The sequence below is a fragment of the Mya arenaria genome, chromosome 7 (genome assembly GCF_026914265.1).
Source record: "Mya arenaria isolate MELC-2E11 chromosome 7, ASM2691426v1".
Classification (NCBI taxonomy): domain Eukaryota; kingdom Metazoa; phylum Mollusca; class Bivalvia; order Myida; family Myidae; genus Mya; species Mya arenaria.
This window is the reverse complement of record NC_069128.1, coordinates 17,088,516-17,101,813: the sequence shown is the minus strand read 5'-3', so window position 1 is coordinate 17,101,813 and position 13,298 is coordinate 17,088,516. Positions and strand designations below refer to the sequence as shown.

Sequence of the window (13,298 nt, the reverse complement as noted above, 5' to 3'; positions counted from 1 at the left end):
GGTTGAGCCGGGAAGGTTCTTTATCTAGTGACCCGGATATATATATATTTTATAAAGATGTTTTATTTTATAAGTCATCCTCGATACTCGACGATGCGTTACGGTTTATGGCATCTGTTTACAACTTTCGCATTCCTTTTTAGGTTTAAAATATAGAAAAATACAAATGTATTAGCAGTATTAAATATTCATAGGTACAGGTGAAAACGTCTTAATAAAAGAAAATATCCTAAAGCTGATATGCCTGGCAGTTTTGGCCTGTGGGGCGTACGCAGGAGAGTGCTCGTGCAAGGACATAGACTGCGCCCATAAATATAATTGTAATTCAAAGTTCAAACAGTACGAAGGCTTTTGTGGATGCTGTGACACCTGTATCAACGACAAACGTAGGTGCTCTTTTCTTACGAAGCAAAAGTACGTTTATAAATTGACTATTTTCAAGTACTAGCAAATGAGATTTGCCTAGTTTAGTTAACGTTAGAGGTTATTTAGTGTTGTTAAAGGATCAGCATGTGGAATCGACCCAGTATAGCGATATCGGCCAGTGTTGACGAGCCAGGAGGTGATATCGACCCTGTATGGCGATATCGGCCAGTGATGACGAGCCAGGAGGTGATATCGACCCTGTATAGCGATATCGGCCAGGGTTGACGAGCCAGGAGGTGATATCGACCCTGTATAGCAATATCTACTAGGGTTGACGAGTCAGGAGGTGATATCGACCCTTTATAGCGATATCGGCCAGTTTTGGCGAGCCTGGAGGTGATATGGACCCAGCAGAGCCATATCGGACGGTGTTGAAGAGCCTGGAAGTGATATCGACTCAGTAGAGAAATGTCGACCACTGTTAAAGAGCCAGGAGGTGATATCAAACCGGTAGAGCTTTTTTGACTGGTGTTAAAAAGTCAGGGATTATATCGGCCCAGTAGAGCACTATCAGCTGGTGTTGAAGAACAAGGATGTGATAATGGCCCGGTAGAGCACTGATTTCGATATCAGAGCTTAATGTTCATATTATGAAGTATACCAATATCGGCATGTGTTGAGGTGTCAGGCGTTGACATTGATGCAGAGGATGTTCAAGAGCCTAGAGGTTGAATCGTTCCAGTAGAGCAATATCGACCGGTGTTGAAAAACCAGGAAGTGATATCGGCCAAGTATTGCGATATCGGCCAGTATTGACGAGCGAAAAGTCGATACCGACCCAGTAGAGCAATATCGACCGGTGCTGGAGAGCCAGTAGGTGATATCGGCATATAATATTATAAACAAATTAAAGCTGATAGGGGCTCTTTCAAACAATGGTCTGCAAAGTTAAAGTCGGGATAAATGTTGACCTTAAATGGACTTATAAGGCCGTGTTACGTTGCCTTATCTTTGTGTTTGCTCTTGTACGGCTCACACCATGTGACAGAGTATACATGTATTCTTAAGTGCCGCAATTCGTGTGCATTTACTAATGCTGTTTAATATGTCCATGCTTGGGCATTGATTCTTGCACAACATTTGTCTGCCGGCGACAAGATAATTTTGACGGCAGCAGCAGAAATCAACAACAACAACAAAAACAGCAACAACAAAGACGAGGGCGACAGCGATTACGACGGCGATAGGGAATACGACAAAACAACATTAAATCCAGCACATAATATAAATCCTTTGTTAACGGAACACCCATCTAATTATAATATACGTCATCAAAACCGTTTTTATCCAAACCTTTAAATAATGTTCTTTAGCAATCAGTATTTCAACTTTTTCTGTTTCCGATCATCAGTCAGCTGCAGAACGAAGCTGGCGGTATGGAATGCACAGCCCGCTGCCTTTCGGGGTCATGAGAGGGCGCCGCGCTGTGATATGTTTGGGTCTTATCTTGCAATGCAGTTCCGTGGATCCAAGTGAGTACCGGCCACATCAGGGGCGTAGCCAGCGTTACGCACTTACGCTTGTGCGTAACATCAATTTGAAAAATGAAAAAATATTGCAAAAAAAAGGCATCAAAGTCGAGGGCTAAGCTAAAAATTGATATCAAAATAACAGGAAGATCAGCTAAAGTAAGCATTGCTTCTTTGTGCTAGTAACATGTAGCTTACTGAGCCTAAATCGATCACTTGGTAACTACAAAGTCGGCGGCTTCGAACCTATTAGTCCCTCCAAATACACCTTAGAGCTCAACATGTTAGTTCCATTTTCCATTTTTCCCCAGGGGAGGCCCCCGAACCCCCCCCCATCGGCTACAGGGATATTCCCCTCCCACACCTGCCCCCTTTCGTGCGTTACATTCAGTAAAGCCTGGCTACGCCCCTGGGCTACATTATGTTTTAATAGCGTAGTTCATAGTTGAAGTTTAATTTTGACGTGATAACGGTTAACAATTTGAACTATCAATTTGATATTTTCACTGCAAACTTAGGAGTGAAAATATCAACTTTTCGAACTACATTTACTTTAAAATCCAGTGTAGTTACTTCCCCTTGATCAGAGCTAAACTCGTCACTTTTGAATCAGAAAATATTGACAAAAACTAATTTAAAATTTAAAAAATGTTGCCTGAGCTCAAATAAAGATTATTTGGAAATAAACAACTTACTGTCTATGAGAAAAATGGTAATCCTGTTTTTTCCCAACGTTTTAAATGTTCGAACATTTGCTCTCATACAAAACAAATTACAGACGAAAAGAACTGCTCGATCATAAGGTCGAGACGGATACATGTTTACTCACCGAACGAGACATGATGCAGGTCACCAGCACAGCGTTTAATCGTAATATTCCATTTATTATATACCTGCCTATTTAATTATTCCTTTTTATTTTTCGGTTTCAATTTGATTTAAATATACCGCCATCTGTCAAATGCGCGTATGAATTCGAATGCGTTAAGTAGTTTTGTGTAATGAAGTCAAGGGAGGCTACTTCAGCGAAACGAAGCCAGAAGTTACAAACTTCACTTTATTGAGCAAAATAAGTACAAAATATTTTGTGTTTTAGCAAAATTAACAAATTGCTAATACGAAAACAATTGTTAAATGTCACAGCACACAAACAATACAACAACAAAAACAGTACCTATTTTACGAGTATACACTAATCGTCATTTCCTGTAGACGTACCGCGGCCATTTTTAACAAAGTAAATTTTCGTGGGATTTTTTGACGATCATAATATGCAGAATTGAGGCAAGTTCGCGAGTCAATCGCTATTTTTATCGATGACGCGAATTCGCCTTCTTCTTTGTATTGGCGAGCTCCTTATATTTATGATAATATACGTCTCGGGCCATTATGAGTCACTCGGGCCAATTATCACTCAACGGCCCGGCTACGCCGTGTATTAACCTCTAAATAATTTAATGTATTTAAAAGTTGACAGGTTTTACCAGGTTTTTTTTGAACACGCTATTTTTCGCGATAGTAGTTCCGAGATTACACACGGTAGTCGCATGATACGGAATCAGAAAACGACAGTATCATGATACGGATTCTACAATACGGCGTGTTGTATTTTCACTGTTGGATATGGAAAAGGAATTTGATAGGCATACAATAAATGTTAATACATTCATGGCGATGGGCGAGTCAATACATGAAACAGTTTAAATAATGTTTTTTGACAGGATAATAATTTTTATTTCTCTTAAATTACTGCAACATAATATCACTTAGTAAACAAGAGTGGTATTAAATTCAGATATTGATATCTTACTTAATAATATTAGCTTCATTATCATGTCTAAAGTTCTTTTCAACACAAACTGTTTTGTTTTTCAGTGTTATCAATTACGATATAAACGCATCCAAAAATACCCAAGGTGCAAATTTGCACACGTTGCATTAAAACGCAACATATCGTATTCTACTAGAATACGATATGTTGCGCATTAATGCAACGTGTCTAGCACACCGGATAGGCATTTCCAGTGAATTTAGTCGTGCTGAAAAATTCTATCAGCCCCCCCCCCCCCCCAATGCCGGATGAGTCACGCGCTGTGACGTAATACTTTTTTTATTTATTTTATAATACACTTTACGAAACCATAATTATAAGATTTCAATAGATTAGTTCCATAAACATTAACTTTACCAAATATATCTTCAAAACAAAACAAAATAACCCTTCAAAGACGTGATACTGAGGAACTTCTTGACGTATGCAGTGAATACAAATTACTGCCCGTCATGACGTCAGTAAACATCATCGCACGCGCTTTTTGGTGAAATGTACAAAGATGCGCTTTTCTATGTATTTTTTCACAAAAAAGTGTAATACAGTGTATGCTAGAAAAATATCTATCATGTGTGTCCGTTCCGGATAGAAAAATCCGACCCTCGGGCATTTTAAACCAAACAATTTCATGAGCAACTGTCATGAAGGATTTTCAGTGCCTATTACACCACATGTTGGCAACCCGTGATCAAGCCCATTCACAGTCAAATAAACCCATGTGCCTCTAACATTAGGCCTTTTTCACTGCCAAATACTACATATTTGTGTAACAATAAAGCCCATTCAAAGCTAACAAACCCATTTTCTTTTCATGGACCCCCATACTTCAGACCCAACAACAAAATTGGCTTAATAAGTTTGTCAAACAGTTCAATTTTATGATCAGGAGTAATATTGGAAAATTTATTTAGATATTTTCCACGATTACCTAGTCCATATATCTTAAACCAAAGGTTTTCCCTTACAATATAGTCAAATGCTTTAGTTAAATCTGTAAATGTGCAGAATAATTGTGTATTTTGGTGTACAAAATGTGTTTTAAGTCCATGTAAGGCAAAGATATTGTCAGTCGTTCCCATCTTAGCCCTGAGCTTCCAGAAGTACATTATAACTTTCTGCCCACTTTGACAGTCTACTATTTATTAAATTCGTTAATAATTTTCTAATGACACTTAACAATGCAATGCCTCTAAAGTTGTTTTGATCATTGACACTCCCTTTTTATGTATTTTTGCATTACTTTTATCACCGTTCAAATATCTTTTTGAACTGTTTGTCGTTGTAATACGTAATACGAACTTCCCCTTTCACCAATCGTGAAAATATGTTTGTTTATGACAACGTGAAATAAAATACAATCTTACACTGAAAGCAATAAATATCCTCTATTTGATTACATTTTATTAAAAAAAATGCGCCTAATTGCATGGAAGTAACGTCATATAGGAAATGACGTCGTGGATATTGTGTCCCAGCCCTGTGTGCGCTGAAGTATCATTGGACAAACCATCGGAAAGCATATAATAAAATGTAATAAAACGTAATATTCATGATTGTGTTTGCTTACGAGGTACTAACAATAGAAATATGATGCTTGTTGGCGTTCATTCAGACGTACATGTATACATGTAACTCTTTTAGGGCTATCTGTGTGACGTACAAAGACGAAATGATTGATGGATACTGGGCTAAAATCGAGCATGACATAGAAAACACCATGACTTGTAGTAAGTATAGTGAACACAATAGTCAAGTTGCCGTTTTGCGGCACCAAAGTGGAATCATCTGAAATCAAAGTGTACTTCCTCGACGTGGAACTAGTAAATAATTAAAGTGCCATAAACATTTACTGCGGACCCAGTAGTTAATGAGTCAGAAGTAAGTATTTACTGCGGACCCAGTACTCAATAAAAGTGCCATAAGCACTTTTACTGCGGAACCAGTGGTTAATCAAATGGATCATAAGCAATTATTTACTATGGACCCAGTACTGAATCAAAGTGTCATAAGTACTTATTTACTGCGGATTCAGTACTGAATCAAAGTGTCAAAAGTACTTATTTACTGCGGAACCAGTACTGAATCAAAGTGTCATAAGTACTTATCTACTGCGGAACCAGTACTGAATCAAAGTGTCATAAGTACTTATCTACTGCGGAACCAGTACTGAATCAAAGTGTCATAAGTACTTATTTACTGCGGAACCAGTACTGAATCAAAGTGTCATAAGTACTTATTTACTGCGGAACCAGTACTGAATCAAAGTGTCATAAGTACTTATTTACTGCGGAACCAGTACTGAATCAAAGTAAGTGTCATAAGTACTTATTTACTGCGGAACCAGTACTGAATCAAAGTGTCATATGTACTTATTTACTGCGGAACCAGTACTGAATCAAAGTAAGTGTCATAAGTACTTATTTACTGCGGAACCAGTACTGAATCAAAGTAAGTGACATAAGTACTTATTTACTGCGGAACCAGTATTGAATCAAAGTGTCATAAGTACTTATTTACTGCGGAACCAGTACTGAATCAAAGTGTCATAAGTACTTATTTACTGCGGAACCAGTACTGAATCAAAGTGTCATAAGTACTTATTTACTGCGGAACCAGTACTGAATCAAAGTGTCATAAGTACTTATTTACTGCGGAATCAGTACTGAATCAAAGTGTCATAAGTACTTATTTACTGCGGAATCAGTACTGAATCAAAGTGTCATAAGTACTTATTTACTGCGGAACCAGTACTGAATCAAAGTGTCATAAGTACTTATTTACTGCGGAACCAGTACTGAATCAAAGTGTCATAAGTACTTATTTACTGCGGAACCAGTACTGAATCAAAGTGTCATAAGTACTTATTTACTGCGGAATCAGTACTGAATCAAAGTAAGTGTCATAAGTACTTATTTACTGCGGAACCAGTACTCAATCAAAGTGTAGTAAGCACTTTTACTGCGGAACCAATAGTTACTCAGAAGTGCCATATGCCCTTTTTTGCCATGGAAGTGTGGTAATGAAACGTGGCATAAACACTAACCAGTAGTAAATCAAAATGTCAAATCCACTTACAAGCTGCGTTTTGGTAGGAAATCAAAATACCATTGCGGGCTTTACTCTATCCTAGTATGTATGCAATGAATTTTAATAACCGCAACTTGCAATGCTGTTAGGGTTTAATCGGTACAAACAGAAGAATACAACGAATGACATAGCGATCTTACTTTGTCCATACCAAAAGTATTGCTGTTGCCTCACAATAACTCGATTATATATGTACGTTGGATGGTGTTAATCATGTGAAGCTGCGAACAATGCTGTACAATTGATCAGCATAGAAAGATAAGTATTTAATATTTTATATGTATGACATAATATATGTATAATTGTAATTGTAATTTATTTAATATGTATATGAAACACATAAATAAACTGAATAGTTTACGTGTAATAAAATTCTGTTCTGTTCTGTTCTATGACAGAGTATTTCATTAAAAGAGAACTGATTATATCTTGTGTTTTTCCAGGATGCGCTCGTAAAGAGTACTTCTACTGTGACGTGTTAGGGCTGACTGACAGGATGTTGTACTGTGTTTCCAACGGTAACTACGACTCGGTAGCATGTAACAAACGTGTGTGCTACTGCCAGAACGAGATAGGACTCAGAGTGGATAATAAAACAGTACCTATCGGTCAATTGAATAAGCTTATGTGTAAGGTACATATGCACTTAATTGTATCATTTTCTTCTTAATTTTTATAGCCTCCTCACACATAGGCGAATCCATTTTTAAACGCAGCCTCGCGAATTTGGTAAATTTGTCAATTCTGGCGAATTTTGACCGAACCGGTTCGAAAATTGGAAATATAACGAAAGGTAACCGTAACAAAAGGGAACTATTTGTTGCGAATCATTTTACGAAGTGTGGCGAACGGTTACCGTTAAACGCTAAAATGCGTTGTGTCGCGCGAACAATCTTAGCGATTACGAACGCAAACATGCGAACCAAAGCGCAACTCTGCGCATGCTTCCGAAGCCGTCCGAAGCTTTCCGAAAGCGTAGTTCTGCATCCGGCCGTAACCGAACGCTTTATACAAGACTGGCGAAAACCAGGTGGGGTCAATTTGCCTTCTAACTTTCTCCGACTTCCATACCATTTTGAAGTTTATTATTTATTACCTTTTCTTTATCAATATCTTGAAATTAATATTTTGATTCATTTCTTTATTTTTTATTAGACTTTGAGTTAACAATTCTATTTTCGAAAACAAAAATACTTTATTATTTTTAAATTCATCTCCACTAAATTACACTTAGTTTTAACCTCTAATTTGGCACCATCATGTCTTGCCATGGCACACTTCTCACTGGAATGTTGACCCAGTGCTTCAAAGTATTTCTCACAATCTTCCTTTTTTTGCTTGCTGTGTTGTGGCCCCTGATATTGACAGTACTGGTATCCCCCAAGTTGCGATCTCTCCTCCATTCCCCCAAAACTAGGTCGCCTCTTCTGTCCTCATGGTCAACCAGTGCATTCTGCATAGTGGGGTACCTCATCCTCATCAAGTTGTGGAATATGCAGCATATATTGACAATCACCTGTGGATGGACTGTGGTTCATCTTTGACAGGCGTATCTGAAATGACCGAAGACAAATATCGCCATTGGTAAAAAAATAACGTGAAAAAGATTCTTTTATAAATGAAAGTCGAACTTCGATAGGTCGAACTCGGTTGGTTCAAATCTATGCTTATCGAACAAATTATTTATGGATCAAAACATTAAGGTTTTTGTTGTGTAAGCACATAATTATCTTAGTTGCAGGGACTATTTTGATAAGTCTCAATTACCGGAAGTTCGACTATTTGTTTGGCAAAAACAAAATTACCTGGAATCGGTTGGCCAAAATGCGTTTCCTTGCCCTGGATAACCGGTAGTTTAAAATTCTTCCCTCTCCGGTCAGAGCTCTCTGTCCATAGGGTTTCTGCATGTGCTCATTGAGGCTGAAGGCGTCATCCCCCACCAAGAAAAGGATCATGTCAACGGTGTCACTAGGAAAGGGCTGTGGGTCTGGAAATCCAATGGAACCATCTTGCACCATATCCAGGAATTCTGATGCATTAAAGATCCTGGCTTAGGGGGGTTCGCCTATGTGTGAGGAGGCTTAAAGTAACAAGAGCTACACCTCTGTAGAAGGTACCTGGCCCTAATTTCTAAAAAAAATCTCAAGCATAACTCACTTCAATACAAGTATCTCATTTCATTTCACAGAATTACTTACTAAAATTTGAGTTTGTAAAACAAAAAAATAGTTTAACTTATTTATCTCTGATAGTATTTCCTTTAAAAATGAAAACCATTTGGTGACTCGGCCCTGAACTTGTCGGAGGGCGAAAACTCGTTGCTAACAACAACAACAACAACAACAACAACAACAACAATATAACATTTGGTTACGATCATTAAATATTGAATTGTGTCATTTCTCTATAATTTATTTACTCTTTTCTTGACTTTTCAGGAACATTAAAGACATCAAAATCTTCTCTGCTGCAAAGAAATTGTAATTCAATTTGTTTTTGAAAATAAACCGTATTATCTTGCCATTTTTCGTTTCATTGATTAAAAAATAATATAATAACTTGTACGTCGGTTGTTAACTAATGAATATTAACTAACTTCATATTTTGTATGCAATCAAACCAAGTAGGCATGGCAATCGGAACACCACGGCAATTTTCCAACGAACACAACCTCGGATGTAAATGGACGGTTTACAATATCAGAATTCTTTACATATAACTATGCAGCAAATAGAACGCGTAGTGATTTCATTTTAGCACTTAAGCCTTAGGACCCTTCTCTTATGAATCTTTATATTTTTTTGCGATAAAACACTTAAATGAGATTCAATTTTAACTAAGTTATACAAATCACACGTTAAATCACTACAATTGATTAATGATAAGGATGGCAACGAGGAGTAAAATATTATTATTATTTATTTTACGAACTACATGTAGTTTTACTAATGCATCGGCATACAACTGAGGTAGTTTTAAATATAAAATGGGCGTGGTGTTCCGATTGACGCAGTGGATAGCGCACTCGCTTCTCACCAAGGCCTGGGCGAATTTGAGTTTGGATGGTGGTCATCAAGCCGGTATAGTGGATTTTCTCCAGGTTCTCCGGATTACACCCACAGAACAAGACTATATTCTCGCGAAACTTCGTGCCAGCGAGTGTGACTTATCATATGTTAATATATCGTTCTGCACAGTCGTTGTTTTATTAATACCAGCAGAAAAAAGTTCCCATTGAATTTCCTGTGTCTTGGTTCGTACAGTCTTCGAGATGAGTATTTTGTACGACCCAACTTCTCGAACTATCTACAAAATACTCCGTTATAACAAGATCTAGTTCAGAACAATATTTTTGTGTTGGTATAATGTGCGTATCTTCTCATTAAAACGAGTTTAAGACTTTGTTTTTGTAAAATCAAGTTCAAGATACCCCCGTTAGAGCCACCCCACTAGTAAATGATGTGATAAAGTTTCTTCTGTATTATAATCTGTGTGTATACGTATTGATTATTATTGATATGTTCTAGTAATTCATGTCTTTAAACACCATGTCGTTATATATAGACACACTTGATAAAGTTTATAACCATTATAGATGTTAAATAAAACTGAATCTTCTTACAACAGTATGTGTGTGTGTATTTCTTTAGACCTTGCGGTCAAGGATAACCCGTGAAAGTGCAACCACTTATTTTCAACGGGGTCCTTTGTTTTTGCTGAAGGGACAGCACGCGGAATAGACAGTGGTGGTAATCATGGAAGTCCGGATGCGATACCCTAGCTCTTTTTCGAAGAGACATCTTGGTTCTTTCACGTGCTCAATGTAAAGCACCGATACACCGGGTACAGTTACTTTCCTGGGTTGAACCAGTACTGAGTACACCACTTTTCAAGCACTACCCTTTAAATGCAGAGCGCTAGGCAAGGGAGCTTCGTCTGTTTGCATTAAAGTGACACTCTTATTCAATTTCAGTACATACCCATGTATAACAAACATAAATGTTGAGTGATAAACGTTTAACTTCTTTCTGAATAATGTATTTATGGAAACTATTAATAACTAACAACAAGATTGTAGTCGTGTATTTAATAGCCGAAAACGCAAAATTATATATTAAATGATTGGTGAGTTCTAAAAGATTTACTGTAATCTACTATCGTTTCATAAGGCAGAAGTGCCGTGTTTTCTGCACCTTTCTTTCAAATTAAACTCGGTATCCGTCATAAGAACCATTGTTTTCGACATTTATTCACCCTTTTTGATATTATAAAACAATTGTATCTATTGGTGTAAACCTTATTTGAGAGTAAGAGTGCACCTTTAAATGTTGTAAAACCAAATTTTGGGCAAATCGATCCAATTCCCAATGCTAAATATTTACTTATTTCCAAAATGTGAACAAGAAATTACCATTTTTTATTTTAAAAGATGGTGGAAAAATTCTGTAGTGCTATATTGCTAAACATGACATATATAATCCCCCATTCAGAAGGGCCGCGACCTATGTTATTATTATTATTATACCTTATTTATATAGCACTCTTTTTCATAAAGCAATATACGTTCAAAAGCGCTTTACAATACACATACACAAACACAAAAAATCAAATCAAACAATTAAGCTACAAATTAAGCGTGATTACACTCATCCTTACATATTATTCCAAGAACTTAATTTTCTGACAATAAAACTGATAAATACATTATAAGACAATGCAACTTTAACTTAAATTAAAAGGTAAATGAAAAGGTTAATTGTTTTAAAGATAAAGCTTAGTGATATTATGAAATAAAACATAAAATCCGTTACAATTATTTTAGTAAAATAACAAAATAGTACACTATACATGTTTAAAATATAAATTGTTCTGCACTCTATAATTGAGCATGTTTCATACCAAATTATTATCATCAAGTATATAACTTCTTCGAAGCTTGTAAATAATATTCTGAGTGAAAATTAAGTGAATATATGCAATCCAGCAGAAATACTGATGCACTTCACACAGTTTATTAACCATAGTGTTTGAGGAAGAAGTGAGTTTTAAGTGTCTTCTTGAAGGAGTTCAACATTTTAGATCCTCTGATTTGAGATGGAAGAGAGTTCCACAGTTTGGGCACCGCATACATAAAATTTCGTTCTCCAAAGGTGACAGTACAAATATTCCTTGGAACCACTAATGTAGGCGCAGCATTCTATGATCTTAGATTGCGCCTAGGCTCGTGAACTTCTAAGAAGTTCTTCATATATACTGGCGATTGTCCATGTAAAGCTTTGAACGTGGTAGTCAGTATTTTGTATTTTGGTGACCTTTTTTCTAAAATGGTGAGAAAAAAATGTGTCACGGCGGGGAATCCACGTGACCAAACGGTTGGTTTCAGTGCAATATGGCGTCACCAAAACGATCGATTTGAGCCGAAAATCACGGTAATACATATAATTATAATAGTTTCTTGAATTTTAAACATAGACTATCTGCGCATGCGCGCAGGTAGTCTTAAGACCGCAAACTCCAAAGAACTACTTCTATTCATGTCGTTTTAACCCATTTTTTTTGTCTCAATGCGCTCTATGTTTAGCAGGATGACGTCGAAACCATAAAAATAGATTAGTTGTATTGCAGTCCGAGTATGAGTTCTTGCTTGTTCGGCTATTTCCGCGCTGTAATTATGTATCCCGGCGTTTTATTTTTAGCAGAATATAACTATTTTTAGATCGTTATATTTATCAGATTAATGAGGGTCAAGATAGGAGACTCTGGTAGGAAGATAACATATTGATATTCACTCTGAGTTTAGCCCATGATGTTTCAGAAATGATTACCGACAGCAAGTGTCCCATCACCTGCAGGATTTGTCATTATTATAACCTGACGTGACCCTGAAGCACGCTTATTTGTAATGGTGCTTGACTTTTATGAGATAAGAAACAAAAATAATTGTCAAAGTTTAAAATAGTTGTATCTCAGGTTTCGCATTGCTAATGCTAATATGCTAAAACTTATGCCAGTAGAAACAGATGACCGAATGGAATGGGGATACATAAAGAAATCCTTTTGCAACTTGAACACCCTGCAACTTTCAAGGTACACGGTAGAACATACTTAGAACATAGATCACGGAATCCTTGCTTTAAAGATGCATGACTTTTGTTTAGAACATGTTTTAGATCAAAATCTTTTTTGTTACCTATAAAGGTATCATTATTCAAGTATTTCAACAGGCTTAAGTTTTATTTTTCCAAGATTTTTCCAAGATTCGTTGAGATAGTACCTTTAACAGCCGCGTAACTTTGTGACATCGCATTATGTTACGCATATATGTATATGATTATTAATTTGGTGGAGCAAATCCATTTATTTCTTTCTGCACAACTAGGCATCGGTAGTAGTAATCCCTGGAAGTTTGAATCAATTCCGTCCAATAATGAATGAAGAGTTGCGGTCACAAATGAAAATGTTGCACGCACGCACGCACGCACGCA

General features: G+C 36.8%; 1 pseudogene; it reads right to left on the bottom strand.

The window, feature by feature from the left end:
• Positions 1-497: 497 nt before the first annotated feature.
• LOC128240967 (uncharacterized) lies at positions 498-8,831 on the bottom strand (annotated as a pseudogene).
• Between the last annotated feature and the right edge of the window lie 4,467 nt (positions 8,832-13,298).